Here is a 20,455-nt window from a genome sequence, read left to right on the forward strand (position 1 = left end):
ATGACACTAGTTATTTTAAATTAGAGCTTGAAATTCTAGATATTTAGTCAAACAAATTAAATTGTCTTAAAGGTAGAGGGAAGTTTCTAGATAGAAGGAGGATTCCTGAAAATACTAGAGTCCATTTCTAATAAATCCCATGCCTTGTTGGTACCTGCAGCATCATTCTCCCTGAGCTTGGAGCTAGGTGATTACCTGTCTACAAATGACTTACTGACTTACCTTTGACATACATACCAAAGCATGGAAGAAGCAGATTTTGTCCAAAGAAACATATAAATATCTTGGGGAATTTATATAGTGTCTTTATCAGCATAGCAGGCAAAAGATAGAGGAAGAAAAACATAGAAGAAGGTTGCATGTGAAATGATTAATACAAGTCTACAACCTGAGGTAGGTTTGGATTATAACTGCTTATACATTAGATGGGATTCTTCATTCCAACCAGAAGCAATTTTCCGCATTTTTCCAGGTATATATCTAAGTAACAGCCCTCCTTCTCTTGCTTAGACTGCAGATATTATACCTTTTCTTGCTTTTGACTTATGTCTTGAGAAATAATTATTGCGAATATTTCTACCATGAACATTCATCCATAGTTTTTGTTGGAACATCTATTTTCAATTACTTTGGATATATATGTAGAAGTGAAGTTGCTGGGTCGTAAAGTAATTGTATGTTTAACTTTAAGAGGAACCACAAAACTGTTTCACTGAATGATTTTTTATCAGAGAAATAACATGGCATAATTTATTATTTAAAAGGTCATTCTTATTGCTATGAGGAAAATAGACTGCAAAGGATCAAGGCAGAAGCAGGAAAACAACACGGGATTTAATTGCAATAATCCAAGTGAAAGATGATAATGCCTCAAACCAGGATATAAGCAATGGAGAAGAGTGAGAAGTGGTTCAGCTTTTTACATTAAAAAAAGAGTTGGGCAGGGCACAGTGGCTCACACCTGTAATCCTAGCACTTTGGGAGGCCAAGGCAGGCAGATTACGAGGTCAGGAGATCAAGACCATCCTGGCTAACATGGTGAAATCCCATCTCTACTAAAAATACAAAAAAATTAGCTGAGTGTGGTGGCATGCACCTGTAATCCCAGCTACTCAGGAGGCTGAGGCAGGAGAATTGCTTCAACCTGGGAGGCAAAGGTTGCAGTGAGCCGAGATCATGCCACTGCACTCCAGGCTGGGTGACACAGCAAGACTCTGTCTCAAAAAAAAAAAAAAAAAATAGTTGGCAAGATTTATTGATGGTTTGGTCATGAGAGAAAAAAAGAAAGTTTGAAAAGATGACTGAAAGGTTACTGGCTTGAGAAATTAAATGATTCAAATATCCAACTACTGATAAAGGGGAAACTGTGAAGCACTACATTCAGGGGGTTAAACAAGGGTTCCTTGTTGTATTTGCTAAATTAGTGATGTTTATTCAACATTGGTATCAAAGATCTATTACTATATAACAAACCACAACACCACTTAATGGCTTATTTGATCATGAATCTCTGTATCAGCAATTTGAGCTGAACTCAGCTAAGTAGCTCACCTGGCCTCACCTAGGGTCACTCACATGGGTGGAATAGACTGATGGATTAATTGGGGACTGGTTGACCTAGGAGACCCCTTATGGATTGATCACATCTCCTCTTCATGATTTTGCCCACTTACAAGATAGCCCAGGCTTTTTTCACATGGAAGTCTCAGAGCAGCAAGAGAGATAAAGAGTAGAAACTGCAAGGTCTTTTGAGCTTTTGGCTTACAACTCCCATAATGTCCCTTCCACTGCAAGCAACTGGTAAAATCAAGTCACAAAGAAGATTAATTCTCTTGGTGGGATCATCAAATAAATGCTGCATAGCAAAGGGGGATGCAAAAGCAGAAGGATTTAGTACATTTTTTAACTATTTTGTTTTTTTTTACAATCTACTACACCATCAAAGTGGAGATATTAGGAACATATTTAGTTACATGCACCTGAAGTCGAGGAGAGAAGGCTGAGTCTTGATGTCCAAAATTTAAAAACCAATGGGATAACGAGGACATAAAAAAGTGCATTCGATAGATTATCAGTAAGGTAGGAGGAAACCGAGACAAGTATGTCCAAAAGTTAAATTTCATGTTGCAGATTGCACCAGAAATGACTGTGCATTTGTTGTTTATATAGTCTTTAATGGCTTTTCTGGCAGTTAAGTCTCTTTGAAGTTATCTGACCAGTTTATAATGGTAACTGTTTTCTCTTTGGCCCTAGGCTAAGAGAGGGGAAGTAGTTTATTTGAATACCAAAATTCTTCCCTATTAAGCTCATTAAAAGAGATCTGAATTTCCATTAATATCCAGGGAAACTAGGCCAGAAATTCTCTGCAATGCTAATGGGAGCTGTGAATTTGAATTTTCATTGAAGTAATGAGGCCATGTGTTTTAAATACTGGTAAAACTTTGTGGTGAGGGCAACTGAAAGACATTCACATTAAAAATATGTTAAAATGTGTAATATTTACGAAGCATCTTTCTATACGTAAGATCATTTTAGGTCTATACAATTATGCAAAATTGAATGAAGCATTTAATCTGTTTCAAACAAGATGCCATTTAAATAAGACAACATAGATAATAAAATATGCTAATGGGAAGAGTGATCATGCTCACACACAGGCATATATATGCAAAGCATAGAAAGATATACTCAGCAATAGAATACAGAAGTCATAAAAAATAAAAGAGTATCACGTAGTCAGAGCAAAGTTCCTAAAAGCTAGTAATGCCCATCAACAAAGATCTTAGTCTAATAATAGCCCAAGTTGTTATGGTTTTTATGTAATGAGCCAAGCACCACCATTCTAAATACATCCATATATTAATTTACTTAATCTTCATGGCAACCAACATTTTTTTGTGCCTGCACCACATTGAATAGGTACATCTGTTTTCAGTGCATGTCGCCAGCCCCTCCTGAGACAAACGTGCTGTGGTATCTCTCTGTTTTCCTGCCTTTCAGATTGTCTCCGAAGCCTTGGAAAGTCACTCAGCCTGCGTACAGATGCAGATTGGGAGCAATTCTCAACCAATGGGAGACAGGAATCTGTAGATAGATACTTCAGCTTTCCTTTCTTTGGAAGGATCATTTTAAGATGCATTCTATGTGGGTTCTTGGACAATCCTCAGAGGGATTAAGCTTCAGATGTCTACCACAGAAACTAGCTCAGGGATGCATCTTCTATTGCCTTTTCTCCCTGCACTGTTTCATTATATTCTTCTCTTTACTTGCTGTGATTATCTCTTTCTTGAACTAACTGCATCCAAATTCATGTCCATTGCATCCACTGTTTTTGCAGAATTCAAACTGAAACAGGAACAAATCTTCCATACTTCAACAGATTAAAAAAATGAAGTTTAAACATTTAAGAGCTTGATCAAAATCACCTACAGAAATAATTGGAATCCAAATTGGCCTCTGATCTTCTAGCATTAAGTAATACCAAATCTCTCAACCTCAGGATTTTTATTATTTAATTGTTATAGGCAATTAAATATGTATAGACCCAACCGTGAAATTCTATAACTTTAGCTTATAATTTCTTGTGATTAAAAAAGGAGAAAAACATTTCTCTATAAGAATTTAACATCTAGATTGAAGGAACACACCTCAAAATAATAAGAGCCATAAATGACAAACCCACAGTCAAAATCATACCCAGTGGGCAAAAGCTGGAAAGCGTTCCCCTTGAAAACAAGCACAAGACAAGGATGGCCATTCTCACCACTCCTATTCAACAAAATATTGGAAGTTCTGGCCAGGGCAATCCGGCAAAAGAAATAAAGGGTAATCAAATAGGAAGAGAGGAAGTTAAATTACGTTTGTTTGCAGATGACATGATCCTGTTTCTAGAAAACCCCATCATCTCAGCCTAAAAGCTTCTTAAGCTGATGAGCAACTCCAGCAAAGTCTCAGGATAAAGAATCAATGTGCAAAAATTGCTAGCATTCCTATACACCAACAACAGGCATGCAGAGAGCCAAATCATGAATGAACTCCCGTTCACAATTTCTACAAAGAAAATCAAATACCTAGGAATACAGCTAACAAGGGAAGTAAAGGATCCTTTAAAGGAGAACTACAAATCTCTGCTCAAGAAAATCGGAGAGGACACAGACAAATGGAAAAACATTCCATTCTCATGGATAGGAAGAATGAATATTGTGAAAATGGCCATCCTGTCCAAGGTAATTTATGGATTCAATGCTATTCCCATTAAACTCTCATTGACATTCTTCATAGAATTAGAAAAAAACTATTTTAAAATTCATTTGGAACCAAAAAAAGAGCCTGTATAGCCAAGACAATCCTAAGCAAAAAGAACAAAGCTGGAGGCATCATGTTCTCCAACTTCAAACTATACTACAGGGGTACAGTAAAAAAAACAGCAGGCTACTGGTACAAAAACAGAAACATAGACAAATGGAACAGAATAAAGAGCTCAGAAATAAGACCACACACTCAGAACCATCTGATCTTTGAAAAACATGACTAAAACAAGCAATGAGGAAAAGATTCTATTTAATAAATGGTGCTTGGGGGAACTGGCTAGTCCTATGCAGAAAACTGAAACTGGACCACTTCCTTACACCTTACACAAAAATTAACTCAAGACGAATTAGAGACTTAAATGTAAAACCCCAACTATAAAAACCCTAGAAGAAAATTTAAGCAATACCATTCAAGACATAGGCAGGGGAAAGATTTCACGATGAAAATGCCAAGAGCAATTGCAACAAAAGCCAAAATTGACAAATGGGATCTAATTAAACTAAAAAGCTTCTGCACAGGAAAAGAAACTGCCATCAGAGTGAACGGACAACCTACAGGATGGGAGAAGATTTTTGCAATCTATCCATCTGACAAAGGTCTAATACCCAGAGTCTATAACGAACTTAACTAATGTATAAGAATTAAAAAGCAGGCAGAGGACATGAACTGGCACTTCTCAAAAGAAGACATACATGCAACCAACAAGCATATGGAAAAAAGCTCAGCACCACTGATCATTAGAGAAATGAAAGTCAAAACTACAATGAGATACCATCTCACACCAGTCAGAATGGTTATTATTAAAAAGTCAAGAAACAAGAGGTACTGGTGAGGCTGCAGAAAAATAGAAACATTTTTACACTGTTGGTGGGAATGTAAGTTAGTTCAACCACTGTGGTAGACAGTGTGGTGATTTCTCAAAAGTTTAGAAGTAGAAATACCATTTGACCTGGTAATTCCTTTACTATCTACCCAGAGGAATATAAACCATGCTATTATAAAGATACATGAATGCATATGTTCATTGCAGCACTATTCACAATAGCAAAGACATGGTATCAACCCAAATGTTCATCAATGATAGACTGGATAAAGAAAATGTGGTACATATTCACTATGGAATACTATGCAGCCATAAAAAGGAACAAGATCATGTCCTTTGCAGAGACATGGATGGAGCTGAAAGCTGTTATCCTCAGCAAACTAACACAGGAACAGAAAACCAAACACCGCATGTTCTCACTTATAAGTGGAAGCTGAACAATGAGAACACATGGACACATGTGGGGAGCAACACACACTGGGGCCTGTTGGAGGCGTAGTGAGAGGAAGAACATCAGGAAGAACAGCTAATGGACACTAGGCTTAATACCTAGGTAATGGTTTGAACTGTGCAGCAAACACTCAGGTACACGTTTACCTATTTAACAAACCTGCACATCCTGCACATGTACCCCAGAACTTAAAATAAAAGTTGATGAACAAAAAAAAAGAATTTAACACCCAGGACACTGAATATCTGGAGCAGAAGAGCTGTCACATTTCCTACTATTTGCTAAAGGAATATCTTCATATTTTAATATTGGAATGTTTTATTTCAAGAAATGCTGCATTGAGAAACTCTATTTTTAGGATTTTTAAACACAGTGTACTTTGAAATCCCTGACTCTTAGTTAAGATGCTTCCTCTCAGATTTACAGGAACCTAGTACAACAATTATAACCTACATTAGTCTAGTGTTTTACTGCTTGAGTGCAAGCACATATGTTACTTCATTTAAGTGTTGCAACAAGCTGAGGAGGTACATGGAGTCGTTTTACAGATGAGGAATCTCAATTGCAGTGATTGTGTCTTGTCCACGCTAATGTTCTTGGCAAGTGCCTAGCCAGGTAATGAATCTAGGTCTTCTCGTAAATCCAGGGCAGCCCTCTGTCTGCTGCAGCACAGCCATTTATGAAGTCTTTGATGATAGCAATGTCGAGGAAAGCAGTAAAGAATGAACTCTAAGTGGGCAGTTTAGAAAGGAGATGGTTTAACTGAGTTTATAGATAGCTGCTTCTCATGAATTGGCATCTTTTATTCTCTGCATTTCCAGAGAATGAGTAGATGCATAGAGAAGATTGGTTCTAATGAAAGTTATAGAAAAAAATAGGGTGCTGTCATATCAAGTACTCAAATTTTAGACCCTGACAGGAATAGACAATTACTTAATTCCTCCACTATTAATTCCTACCACTTATCTTTCTTCAATCTCTGGACCCTCAAGGCTTATCTTTCAAGTGGGACTGATAACACTGTATCAAACAACGTAAGTGAACTTGCTCATCTACCATAAAGCAGAGTCAAATCGTAAGTTGCTGTATTGTTACCTTTTGCTAATTTCAAGTTGCTATCCCTCAATAAAATTGAAAGGGGAAGAAAAGAATCTGTGTAAGAGTATTTAGCATTTGTCCTTTCTTAAAAGTCAGAGAAAACATTTTTAAATTAGTCTTTCAATCCAACTAGTTGCAGAGGGCAAGATTTTCTATGTTCTTCATCTTTTCACCTCACCTGAGGAGCAAGAAATCCTTTAAATCTGCATGACATTTTTATGAGGTCTTAACAAGTCAAAAATCCCTAGCTTTTCAATCTGATCTTCCATGTCATAGCCTCTGTTCTGTTCTGTTGACACTGTCTCCTTCCTCTCTACAAGTGCTTTATTTTTGATTGTGGAAAAATACATAACATAAAATTTACCATCTTAACCATTTATAAGTGTACAGTGTTCAGCAGTGTTGTTAAAAATATTCGCATTTATTGCAAAATGTTCCAATTTTTTCATGTTACAAAACTTAAGTTTTATACTCATTTAACAACAACTCGCCATTTTCCCCTCCTTCCAGCCCCTGGCAACCATCATTTCACTTTCTGTATCTATGAATTTGACTATTCTAGATACCTCATATAACTGGAATCCTACAGCATTTGCCTTTTTATGACTGGGCCATTTCACTTAGCATAATGTCCTCAAGGTTCATCCATATTGTAGCATGTGTCAAAATTTATTTCTTTTTTCCTTTTCCTGAATGATATTCCATTGCGCACATATGCCACATTTTATTTATTTATTTATCCATAACAAACGCTTGGTTTGCTTTCACTCCTTGGCTATTTTAGTGCTGCTTTGAACATGGTATTCAGATACCTCTTTAAAATCCTGCTTTCAATGCTTTTGCCTGTCCATCCAAAAGTAGAATTGCTGGATCTTATAATACCTATCATTAATTTTTGGAGTAACCTCCATACTGTTTTCCAGAATGGGTGCACCATTTTTTATTTCCACCAAAAGGGTACAAGTGTTACAATTTCTCCACAAGCTCACCAACAACTGTTATTTTCTGTGTATTCTTTTCGTTTATGTTTTGTTTTTCTTGTAGCCATTCTAATGGGTGAGATGTTAGCCTCATTGTGGCTTTGATTTGCATTTTCATAATGATTAGTAATGTTGAACATCTCTTCATATGCCTGTAGGCCATTTGTATTTCCTCTTTGGAGAAATGGCTATTCAAGTTTTTTTCTCATTTAAAAAATATAGAATGCTTCATGAATTTGTGTGGCACCTTTGCACACGAACTGTGCTAATCTTCTCTCTGTGTATCCAATTTTAGCGTATGTGCTATCAAAGTAAGCCCCCAAGTTGTTGATTCTTAATGAGCCTTTTCAGTGCTGAATCTTTCTCTTCTTAACAACCCCCCACTATCCACCTACACTCAATAATTTTCCTTACTAAAAATATAGAAGGAAATGTGTTTATATCATAAAATTTATTTTTGCCCATGTTCAATTTATCAGCCCTGTTCATTGCTTGATCATTTAGTCTTTGAGTTTTTGGTTTTGTTTTGCCTTATGCTTGTTCATGTCACTAGGTTTAGGGGATTTTTTTTTTTTTTTTTTTGAGACGGAGTCTCGCTCTGTCGCCCAGGCTGGAGTGCAGTGGTGCAATCTCGGCTCACTGCAAGCTCCGCCTCCCGGGTTCACGCCATTCTCCTGCCTCAGCCTCCCGAGTAGCTGGGACTACAGGCGCCCGCCACTGCGCCCGGCTAATTTTTTGTATTTTTAGTAGAGATGGGGTTTCACCGTGGTCTCGGTCTCCTGACCTCGTGATCCGCCCACCTCGGCCTCCCAAAGTGCTGGGATTACAGGCGTGAGCCACCGCGCCCGGCCGGTTTAGGGGATTTTAAGATCTGGCTTAATTCTGCCACCTTAGATGGCTTGATACAGGTGAATAAGAGTTAGGAGCAATATTTCAACCTGGTATCTAAATGATTCTTTTTTTTTCATTTTAATCATTAAGTTCTTAATTTTCTCAGCATTGATGTAAAAATCATTCATGCTTGCACTGCAACCAACATAAATCATTAACACTCCAAAAAATAGTAAGCAACACTGAATCATTATCATTTTCTTCTATGAGACACTGTGGAAATGAAAGAATACAGTTTATCATTGATCAGAAGTCTCACAAACATTTAGCCTGGGCCTCATCTCTTTACAGTACTTACTTTGCTCCAACCACACAAGTCTTCTTTATGGTTTTAGGACAAGTCAAGGTCCTTTCTTCCTCCAAGAACTTCGCACATCTTGTTCTTTTTCATCACTCAGGTCTCAGCTCAGTGCCATCACCTCAGAAAGGCTTTTCCTACACCTAACCCAAGGGTGTTGCTCCTCGTGGTCACTTTGTATCACTTTATCTGCTCAGTATGAATCACTTTTTGAAATGATCTCATTATTTACTTGTATGCTTGTTTATTGTCAGCCACCCCCTGCCCTCATTCAAATGTATGCCCCATGACTGAAGAGGTTTGTTTCATTTGTTGACCTCTATATTCTCAGCGCATGAAACAGTGCCCTGGGCCATAGTTTTTGCTGACTGCTAGTGTAGGTCATGTGTTCTCAACTTTGGTATCAAAGCACTCTTGGATGTTGATTCAGCTGCAAGTGTTTACCAAAATGTCTGTTAAAAATAATAAAGAACCAAAGATAAAGTTTAATTTACTTCTAAGATATAGAAACAAGATAAAAATTCAGAGCAAGTGCCAGATTTTCTTTATAGTATTATGACTCTTATTCACTTTGAAGCTTCACTGAGGAGAGGAATATTAGCCTTAATGATAATGTGTATTGGTGGAAGGCCATGTTTGATATAATCTTTAATGTAGAGCAGTAGTTCCCACACTGTGCATCAGAATCACCAATGATTACTTGATTACACCCACAGAATACTGATCCAGTAAGTTTGTGATACACCTGAGGATCCAGTTCCAGATGATTCTAATTCTGGTGGGTAGAAGTTAAAAAGTAAAGAGGAGACTCTACCAGCTGAGATGCATATTAAGATGTAATTGAGGTGACATAGGTAAGAAATAAAGGCCTGCCTGTGGCATGGTTTGTGGAAATGGTAAGCAGTACATGAAGGAGAGGGAACTATCCAGAATTGTGGCATCAATAGTAATTAAGTATCAATTGGGTATACAGATAAGGAAAAGTAGGAACCATATGATGTTATCTGACAAAACTAGGTGAATAATAAATTCATTAATTGAAATAAGGTATTTGAGCAGCAGGTTCAAAGGAAAGATCATAAGATTTTCTTTTAATATGCTGTGTTTGTGGTGCCTGTATCTATCCAGTGGGATTGTCTAGAGGGCCTTTGAAAATGTGAATGAAGCTCAGGAGCAAAATTTGTGACCAAGATATATACTTTCAATAGCAATCAGCATATATGTGGTCACTGAAATAATGAAAAAAAAAGATAATCCTTGGGGAATGTATAAAACAAAAGGAGAATAAATTCTCAGGAATTCTAAACTATGACAGCCTAAAAATTGAACTCTTAGAAAACTGAATTTTCTTAACTGAAGTACTAGACTGGACGATCAAGAAAATTTAGTAGTTTATGTAACAACACTTGATTAGATGTGGAGTTTAACACTGTAGTTCCTGGTAGTATAGTGGATAAAATGAGCCACTCACTTTGACAGTGCACAGGGTTAATACAGGGTTTTGTGAACGTACAGGAGGATGCCTAATAGTGTACCTGTGGTCTCTTCCTTCAGATGCATCCCATCAATAAATATGGAGGATAAGTACATTAATGCTTTTCAGATAAAGCTGGATGAAATATGTTGGATGAGAAAATATCCTTAACAAAATTAAGTGTAAGGTTAAATCTTAAACCTTACCAGAATAATTTTTGAAACACAGTTAAGTCGAGCACTTCCTTTGGAAAAGAAAAGAGAAAAGATAGGAAAGGAAAAATAAACAAACAAATGAATGCATGGAGCTAACAGATACCAAACATCAAGATGGAAGACATAAAGTTAAAAGTTTCAGTAATTTAATCAAGTATAAATGGTCCAATCCTTACAACTGAAAGAGAGAGCTTCATAGTACATTAGAAAATAGAAATTGAGACTAAATTCTATACTGTCTATATATAAGAAGAAAAAAGGGATAGAAAAAGATATGACATGCACACTATAATACAAAAATGTTTTAGAAAAAGTAGAGTTTAGCACAAAAATTATCAAAAATTAAGTGGGAAATTATATAGTAATAAATATGGCAGTTTACTGGAAAAATATAATAATCTTAAATAATTACATTATCTAAGAGAGCCTTAATAAAACTAAAACTATCAGAATCAAAGGGAGAAATACAAAAATCCACAACTAAACATATTAATTATTTTTGTTCAGTAATTAGTAGAATAGTTGGGCAAACAATTCAGCAAGTAGATAATGTACCTGAACAATACAGTTAACTTGAACTAATTGACATTGACATAAGTTCTTCCTTAAAAGCAAAAGCTGCATATTTTCACATGAAAAGCAGCAAAGCTTCAAGAGGTTCTTCCACGTTTACTATCTTCCCAGATATATGAGAATTTGGCATTGGGGTGTGTGTCCTCTTTGGATCTATGTGCTTTTTGTAGCTCACTTCCTACTGAGGTCTATTTTAAGGCTTTCCAAAAAGGCCAGGCAAGGTGGCTCACACCTGAATTCAGGTGTGATTCAGTACTTTGGGAGGCTGAGGTGAGCGGATTGCCTGAGCTCAAGAGTTCGAAACCAGCCTGGGCAACACAGTGAAACTCCGTCTCTACTAAAAATTGCAAAATATTTGCTGGGCGTGGCACTGCATGCCTGTAGTCCCAGCTACTAGGGAGGTTAAGGCAGGAGAATCGCTTGAACCCGGGAGGTGGAAGTTGCAGTGAGCTGAGATCATGCCATCGCACTCCAGCCTGGGCAACAGAGTAAGACTCCATCTCCAAAAAAAAAAAAAACTTATCAAAAAATGATAGAATTCCGTGGTGTATCTGTGCTACATTTTCTTAATCCAGTCTATCATTATTGGACATTTGGGTTGGTTCCAAGTCTTTGCTATTGTGAATAGTGCCACAATAAACATATGTGTGCATGTGTCTTTAGAGCAGCATGATTTATAATCCTTTGGGTATATACCCAGTAATGGGATGGCTGGGTCAATGGAATACTATGTAGCCATAAAAAATGATGAGTTCATGTCCTTTGTAGGGACATGGATGAAGCTGGAAACCATCATTCTCAGCAAACTATCACAAGGACAAAAAACCAAACACCACATGTTCTCACTTATAGGTGGGAATTGAACAATGAGAACACATGGACACAGGAAGGGGAACATCACACACCGGGGACTGTTGTGGGGTGGGGGGAGGTGAGAGGGATAGCATTAGGAGATATACCTAATGCTAAATGATGAGTTAATGGGTGCAGCCCACCAACATGGCACATGTATACATATGTAATAAACCTGTACATTGTGCACATGTACCCCAAAACTTAAAGTATAATAATAATAAAATTTTTTAAAAAATGACAGAATTTTCAGATGAGGTTAGTGTTCTTTGGTGACTTATTCTCAAAACCTCATTAGGTTTCTCATTTATTTACTTCTAGTCAGTTTCATGTATGAGTAACAACACTAAAAGTTATTTTTGAAATAATTCTTAGTCTTTATTTCCTCTCTTCCTGGCTCCCTTAAGCTACCTTGAGGAGATGAGGCCTGAATAGGGTATGTTTCAAATCTAATCACTTTATTGAAATAAATGATGGAAAAAAGTACAAACTACATTACATCTTGTCTTTGCCAATAAAACAATATTTAAAATGTTGTCTTCTGTTATTTAGGGTCTAGAAGCTGCCATTGTTTTTAAAATCCTGTAAGTCCCAAATATATGCTTTCCCTTTATCCTTGCATTTCTGCTTCTAAGCATTCTTGTTTCCTTCTCCTATATTGCCAAACAGATCCAGTGGCAACGAAGACATATGAAAGTGAACTTTTTCAACTTCCTTTCCCCGGCTCAGTAACCATTTGATTTGTCTTCCAAGTTATTGCAAGCAAAAGATGTATTATTATTTTGCATGCAAATGACAAAGATCAAGAGCTAACTATCACTTTATATGTGTTGCCTTCCTCCATTGAACCACTGGGCCAATGTTTCATATTTTTAAAAATGTTAGTAATGGCTCTCCAATTTTAGCATCAATTTATGTATTAACACTAATTAATTAATATTTTCATAATTGATTGTAATATAGTTATAAAGAACATATAATTAGAATCAATAAACATTAATTAATTAATATATTAACATTATTTATGTATTAATTTAAGTATTAATAAGAATGAGCCATACTAGCTGCTAAAACAAACAATACAGAAGCTCAGTAGCTATAAACAATTAAGATTAGGGCGTGTGTGTGTGTATGTTTTCACATACCAAGATTCAACATTGGGCAACAGAGGAAGGTGAGGAACTCTGCTCTACAGAGAAATTTTGGGAGCAGCCTCTTTTTCATGGTGTGGTTTTATTACATTCAAAATGTGACTTCATAACTAATTTATCAGATAGGAGAAAAATAGGAAGAAGGTAAAGAAAATCTTAACTACACATTTCTGCTCTTATATTGGTAGGAACTAGTGCTATGGTTTGGCTTTGTGTCCTCACCCAAATCTCATGTCAAACTGTAATACTCACCTGTCTGGAGAAGGATCTGTTGGGAGGTGACTGGTTCATGGGGGAAGTTCCCCAATATGGTTCTCCTGATCATGAGTGAGTTCTCATGAGATCTGATGGTTTAAAAGTTTGTGGCAGTTCCCCCTCGCTCACTCTTCTCTCCTGACACCCTATAAGATGCGCCTTGCTTCCCTTCACCTTCTGCCATGATTGTAAGTTTCCTAAGACCATCCAGTCATGCTTCCTGTCAAGCCCGCAGAACTGTGAGCCAATTAAACCTCTTTTCTTCATAAATTACCCAGTCTCAGGGAGTTCTCTATAGTAGTGTGAAAATGAACGAATACAACTAGCTACAGAGATATTTCATGCAACAGAACAGTCTGGGAAACAGAAAGTTAAATATGTACAAAGGACTCACAGGAAATGAAGAATACACTGTGATAGGAGAGAAAGAAAGATAGCAGATAGCTCTGACTTGTACTGGTATTTGTGACAAGACAAATTTTGGAGGGCTGAAAGAAGCTGAAACTGCATCCAACTGCTATTTGAACCAATTACTGTTGCCAGGTTGAAGAACTATTTGCTCATTTGTTGCTTACAGGAGCCAGAAGCCAACAAAGAAGAAGCTAATCATTTTTTCCATTACCTAGTGTCCCTAAGGGCACAAATAGCAGCAAGTCAGTTTAAAAGGACAAATGTCTGTAGACTCCCAGTTCCAGCATCACAGAGATAACTACAGAAAATGGGTGGATTTTGAGTTGCGTGAAAATAGCTTAATAAGTGGTAAACTTTTTCTGACCTATCATTTGAAAAGGTGTCCCCACATCTTGCCCCAGTTCTGGTAACTAAGAACTAATAATACCCACTAACATTATTACACAGTGCATTGCAATTTACAAATTAATGGTTTCTCAAATGATGCTCCTTGACTGCAAATCTGTACTTGGTAACATTATTAGAACCATAGTTACATTAAAAGGAAGCCCTTGCGTTATTAATTTTGCCAGCATATATTTTACCCGCCACTATCTGCAACCACCAGAAATGGGTTGCATTTTAGGGGCACCGATTTTGCTGGTTGATTTCCCCAGTGACGATTATTGGCTTGAAAACCACATACCTGTGACTAATCATCATCATTTCATTCAAGGGAGCATCTTCTGCTGTTTGTCTTCAATTCTGCTCATCTCAAGAGCTGATTTTGTCCAAATGTAATCATCTAGCTCCAATTCCTAGTTCATTTCTGAAAACGAGTTGCCGAAGAAGTTCCATATCCAAGATAATTATATTTTTAAACCATTGGCAAAGGAAATAAGTTCAGCTTAACAGATGTTTCATTTATTTATTGCTATTAAACAAACATTCCACCTAACAACAACTTTATTAGGTCACATGGTTTTATGGGTCAGGACTTCGGGCAGGGCCTCTGTGAGCAATTCTTCTGCTCCATGCAAACCCCACTGGGGTCACACAGTACTCTTTAGCCACTGGGGTTGCCTGGAGGGTACACGATGGCTACAACCATAAGGCTGTCATCTCCAAGGCTCACTTCAGGTGGTTTCCTCCGTTTCAATGGAATTTTAGGGATTTTCCATGGTATCTCTGCAGCAGGGTAAAGGGACATTTTTCATGTTGACTCAGGTGAGTCAGATCTCCAAGACCTGACTCAGGTAACTCAAGTCTCCAAGAAACAGAAACCAAGACAAAAGTTGTCAGTCCTCTTAAAAGCTAGATCCAGAGTTGGCATGGAGTCACTTTGCAGTAATCAGTGGAAAGGAGATATTCTTCATGTTGCCTATGCCTTACATAAGAGAGAATTTTGTAGAAGAGGCATCTTGCTTCATACCTAAGCATTTAGGCAGAATTAATAAGATTCACACATGCTGATGAAAGGACTAATGAGGTTTTCTTGAACATGTCAGCCTTCTCAGAAACAAACAAACAAAAAAATAAAAAACAGTCTACGAGTATGAAGTTTTGCTTTTCCGATAATTTAATTTCAAACCATAGGAAAAATAAGAAACATTGCCCATGTGCTAGACAATTTCTCAAATAGCAGTCTAAAATTGTGTCTTAATTTCAAGATTGAGAAGTTGATCATAGCCATACATGAAACTCCACAAGTACAATCCAGGGAAAAGACTGTTCAATTCAGCCATATGGTGAGATTTAGTGCCTTTCCCTCAACAATGCAGAGAATATGGGACTTTCAAACAATATACTCAGGATTTAATTTGGGCTGCAAAATTTTAAGTCTTTTAACTTGTATCAGAAGTGTAGTCATCCCCATCTTTTAGCTTGCAACATCCTTAACTTGCTATTTGTCTCAATTCACCAAACCTTCCTGATATATCCCCATCCTTCTTTTAAGAAGCTTATTATTATCATTATTATTATTGTGCTTCAGTAAGAGGTGGGAAAGAAGTCTTCATTATGTAAAATGTGATATATAAATCTAAGTGGAGTGCTTCTAAAAGTAGAATGTCTGCCAAGTTCTCTAGCAGCTTCACCAGTGTATAATTAAGTACTCATTTAAAGTATATGTTTGTGTGAAGGGAGAGTGTGGAACTCAAAAATAGAATTTGTTGTGTTTTTCTTCTGTATTTTTAAATTATATGTTAGATTCTAGTTATGACAGCTATGACTTTTAAAGTAACAAAACTGGATTTTCAATTCTAGTAATATGGTGGATAAAGGACCAGAGAAACCCTCTTGATACAGGATACATAAAAAGTCCTGCATAAAATGTAGGTCTAGTATGAAATAAGATAATCTTTAGAGGATAAAGATGGAAAGAAAAAGCAAATTTACAACAGTACTGAGGACTGATTATGTTATATTTTCTGGAGCATCTGATTTTCTCTGATGCTCTAAAGCTGATTTTTGAAATAGTTGTTTTTGTGGTAAACGGGACATGAAGCTGAGATCCATGCAATGCAAGTGGGTTTAATATAAGACCCTAATATTAGGTCTGCATTTATGAAAGCCAACACCATAACTAAATTGAAGGATAAATAACACAGAGGGAGATGGACAAGACAGCTGAGTATCTCATCTTTAGCTTTGAGTAGAGGGTAAGGTAAGATAAAAATGTTTATATAGAACTGTGTGTATATGTGTGTGTATACATGTATACATGCATGCACACATGCACACAAACATGTACACAAGTACTTTGTGAATTTCTAAACAAAATCATGATTTTATGTAAGTTAGGGACATGTTTAAATATCTCTGTGTTAAAACCTTCTCAAAGCTGATAATTTAGTTTAAGGGCAGAAGGAAAACATAATTTAACACCAGGATTGAAAGATCTTTCACAGATAAGGTTTAAGTAAAGGTGATTTCACAATAGTAGCAATGACAAAAGAATAAATAAAAAATATCCAATATACAAGAAAAAAATTACTGGGATGAAAGCTAATGAAGAAAAAACCATGAAATTAAATACATACAGGTGGTGTATTCTGAATTCATCAGAGAGAAACTAAATGTATTAGCATATTTAAAGATTATGTAATATTTATATAAAGAAGGAATAAGTAACCATCAAATTAACAGATATATTTGTAAAAGAGTTGAATAGATCTTGTAAAAATTATGTGTATATATGTAATTTTAATTTTATATATATAATATACATATATGAACAATATATATGTAATTGAACAATCAATGAACAATTTCAGTATGGTGTTAGACACAGCAAAAAAGAGAAATAACAAGTGATATATTTGATAATGCAGAAAAACTGCAGATATAAACAGATGAAAAAATATATAAAACATATTAAGTGACACTTATGGGTGAGAGGGTCAAAAATAGAGACACATGAAGTTCTGAGGAGAAATCCTCAAATAGGAAGAGTTAATATTTAGAAAAATGATTACTGAGAATTTTCCAAAATTTATAAAACAAATAAATCATCAGATTCACAATGACTGAAGAACCTTATAAATCCAAAAGTTGAAAAGAAAATCAACTAAAATAAGACAACAAAATAAATCTACAGCAATATTTCATAATTTAAGTATAAAACCCCAAAGTAACAGAAAATATCTTACAAGTAGCCAGAAAGAAAAATACATTATAAGAAAATAAACAACATATAAACAGAGCTAACTTCTCAAGAGTATAAAAAGACAGAAATCGGGCTGGGCGTAGTGGCTCATGCCTTTAATCCCAGCACCTTGGGAGGCTGAGACGGGTGGACCATCTGAGATAGGGAGTTCCAGACCAGCCTTACAAAGATGGAGAAACCCTATCTCTACTAAAAATGCAAAGTTAGCCGGGCGCGGTGGTGCACGCCTGTAGTCCCAGCTTCTGGAGAGACTGAGAATCGCTTGAACCCAGGAGGTGGAGGTTGCAGTGAGCCGACATCGCACCACTGAACTCCAGCCTGGCAACAGAGCGAGATTCCATCGCAAAAAAAAAAACAAAAGCAAAGACAAAAACAAAACAAAACAAAACAAAACACAAATAGGTTTAACAATATTGTCAAAATACTGAAAGAAAATAATTGAAATACTGGAAATATATTTAACTTTACATTGGCGGTATAATGATAACATTTTTAAAAACTGAACATTGCTCTTTAAAGACTCATTGATAGAGCATCTAAAAATGTACATTTGAGATTAAAGAAGCACTGTAAAGCAAGAGAAATAGTAAATATGTGGATAAAATATAAGAAAATGTTTATAAATAGTGTCTTTTGGTGTTAAAATTTATAAGATACATTTTAAATGTGCACAATCTAAAACGTGTAAATAAGGAAGGTGTTCAATTGTGAATTAAAATATTCTAAGCTCTTCATTGGAACTTTAGAATTGCTCATGTGTCTCTTAAATTTTCTTCGGCATTATTGTCTTTTTCCTGCCTGAATTTGCACATTTTCTTATTGAACTAGTCCGTCCCATTTTCCTAATCATGCCTTCTGCTGTGACTAATATTTTTAAAATACAATTCTTAATTTGGATATTGTATTTTTCATTTTTGGAATACCAGTTTGATTATTTAATACAGCTCCAATTCTTTGTTTAAATTCATCCATGTTATCTACCTTTTCCTCTATTTCCTTAAACATAATAATCATGTATTTTTAAAATTCATTATCTGCTACTTCCAATATCTGGATTATCTCTGGCCTGTGTATATTGTCAGCCCTTTCTTTCAAACATCAGTTATGTTCAATTTTCTCTTTGCCCAATTTTCAGATTAGCCCACCTGGGATTTTGATACAGAGTCTTGTGGATCCTCAGCCTTGTGGGGAATTCAAAATTCAAACAGCAGGAGACAATGTTCTGCCATTCAGAGTTTCCAGTGCAGGTTCCTTGTCTCCTAATCCACGTAGTTTAAGATATAGGAATGTCTTGGGTTAAAACAAGAATTGTGTTTGATGACTTCTGCCTTGTAAGACTCACAGGTCTTTGCTTCCCAAACCTCACAGACCAGACGAGATTATTCTCTGACTTTTAGAAACTTTCAGCTTAAATCCCTAGCTTCACAAGCAGCAGCAAACCCCAGCCAATATGCCATGGGAAAAACTGACCATGATTTCTGTTGCCTCAAATTTCTAATTCGTCATGCTAACACTAATAACTGTACAATCATTTGCTTGTTTCTTTTACCCCTAGCAGAGGTTTTCTGCCTGAATAAGGTGGATACGTAATTCGAATCTAAAAACAGGAGATTACCCCAGGAAATTTTTAAGTTGGAGATGTTCATTTTGCCTCAGAGAAATTCTCTCTTTTCTGAAATTTTAATTTCTAATTCTGATTGCTTACATAGTTCTATGATGCCTTTAAATAATTAAATTTATAATTCAACTTCCTAGTTGTAAACGTGTTGTTCTGCCATGAGCTTCTACATCCAACCCAGAATTCTTGCGAGCCTCTTAACACGAAGAATATTGAAGCACATTTTCATATATTTACTGACCGTTTGGATATCTTATTTGTATTGCTGAGCTTTTCATATATGTATGTATGTATGTATGTATGTATGTATGTATGTATGTATGTATATAGATATATTTTCTTATTGATTTACAAGCTTTTAAAAGTACACTAAATATGATTTGGTTGATGTTTATATATCTTGCAAATATCTTCTCCTGACCTAAAGCTTGACTTTTTACTTCCTTATTTGGTAAACAGAAAATTATAATTATAATTTAGTTCAACTTGCAAACAGTTTTCTTCATAGTGATATGTGAGTCTAGTTTAATATAACTTTTCCTATCTCATGATCATGAATATATTCTTCATTGCTACCTCTTTGAATGTTTATTGATTATCCTCATTTAGATAAAAAACTCACCAGAAATGATTTCATATGGTATAATGACCAAGGTATGCTACATTATTATTCTATGTACATATCCAAAGGATCCAATGCAATTTGGTGAAAAGGCTGCCTTTTCCTACTCTTCTACTTGCCAACTGTATAATAAATCAAATGTTCATATTCATGTGTGAGTCTATTACCAAACTCTATTGTGTCTCATTTGGCAGTTTGTCTATTCTTCGGCAAACATTATGCTGTCTTAATTAACTTTAAATTTATTATGTATTCATATAAAGTATAATAAGTCTTCCAACTTAATTCATCAAGATAGCCTCTTTAGATGCTTCAATAGCTTTCTTAGTCCAGCCTATTTTTGTTTCTGTATGTATTAAGGTAATATTTATTCAGTAAAATGCACATGACAGTAAGCACAGAGCTCTATTAATATTTACCTACATATACAATGATATAACTACTACAATAAGCTTGTCAACTTACACACACACACACACACATACACACACACACACACACAATACCTGTGGAGATTTTGTATGTGTTTCGTGATAGATTGACTATTTTGGTCCTATTTGGTCATATCTCTAAATCTATGCAATGTTACTCTACAGTTCATCTCTTCAAAAAAAATATAGTTTGTTTCCATTCCTCTAAAATCTGAGTTGTCTTCATTACTTACATGGCCCAAGATGTAGTGAGTTAATACTGTCAGTCACCCAAGTGATGCTGTGCCAGTCCAAGCCTAGGCCTCAAGAGATATTGTGTGGTTCCACACTGTCTCATGAGCGATTTATTATCATA

General features: G+C 35.9%; 1 long non-coding RNA gene and 1 other non-coding gene across 2 annotated transcripts in view; both read right to left on the minus strand.

Annotated features, from left to right (window-relative positions):
• LOC109026193 (uncharacterized) overlaps nucleotides 1-20,455 on the minus strand; it is a 519,202-nt gene that overhangs the window by 371,407 nt on the left and 127,340 nt on the right. The window lies entirely within an intron of this gene.
• Nucleotides 7,876-7,982, minus strand: LOC115934135 (U6 spliceosomal RNA). Its single transcript, XR_004069979.3, has one exon. It is a non-coding gene; the product is annotated as a U6 spliceosomal RNA (small nuclear RNA).

The sequence above is a fragment of the Gorilla gorilla genome, chromosome 2 (genome assembly GCF_029281585.2).
Source record: "Gorilla gorilla gorilla isolate KB3781 chromosome 2, NHGRI_mGorGor1-v2.1_pri, whole genome shotgun sequence".
Taxonomy (NCBI): domain Eukaryota; kingdom Metazoa; phylum Chordata; class Mammalia; order Primates; family Hominidae; genus Gorilla; species Gorilla gorilla.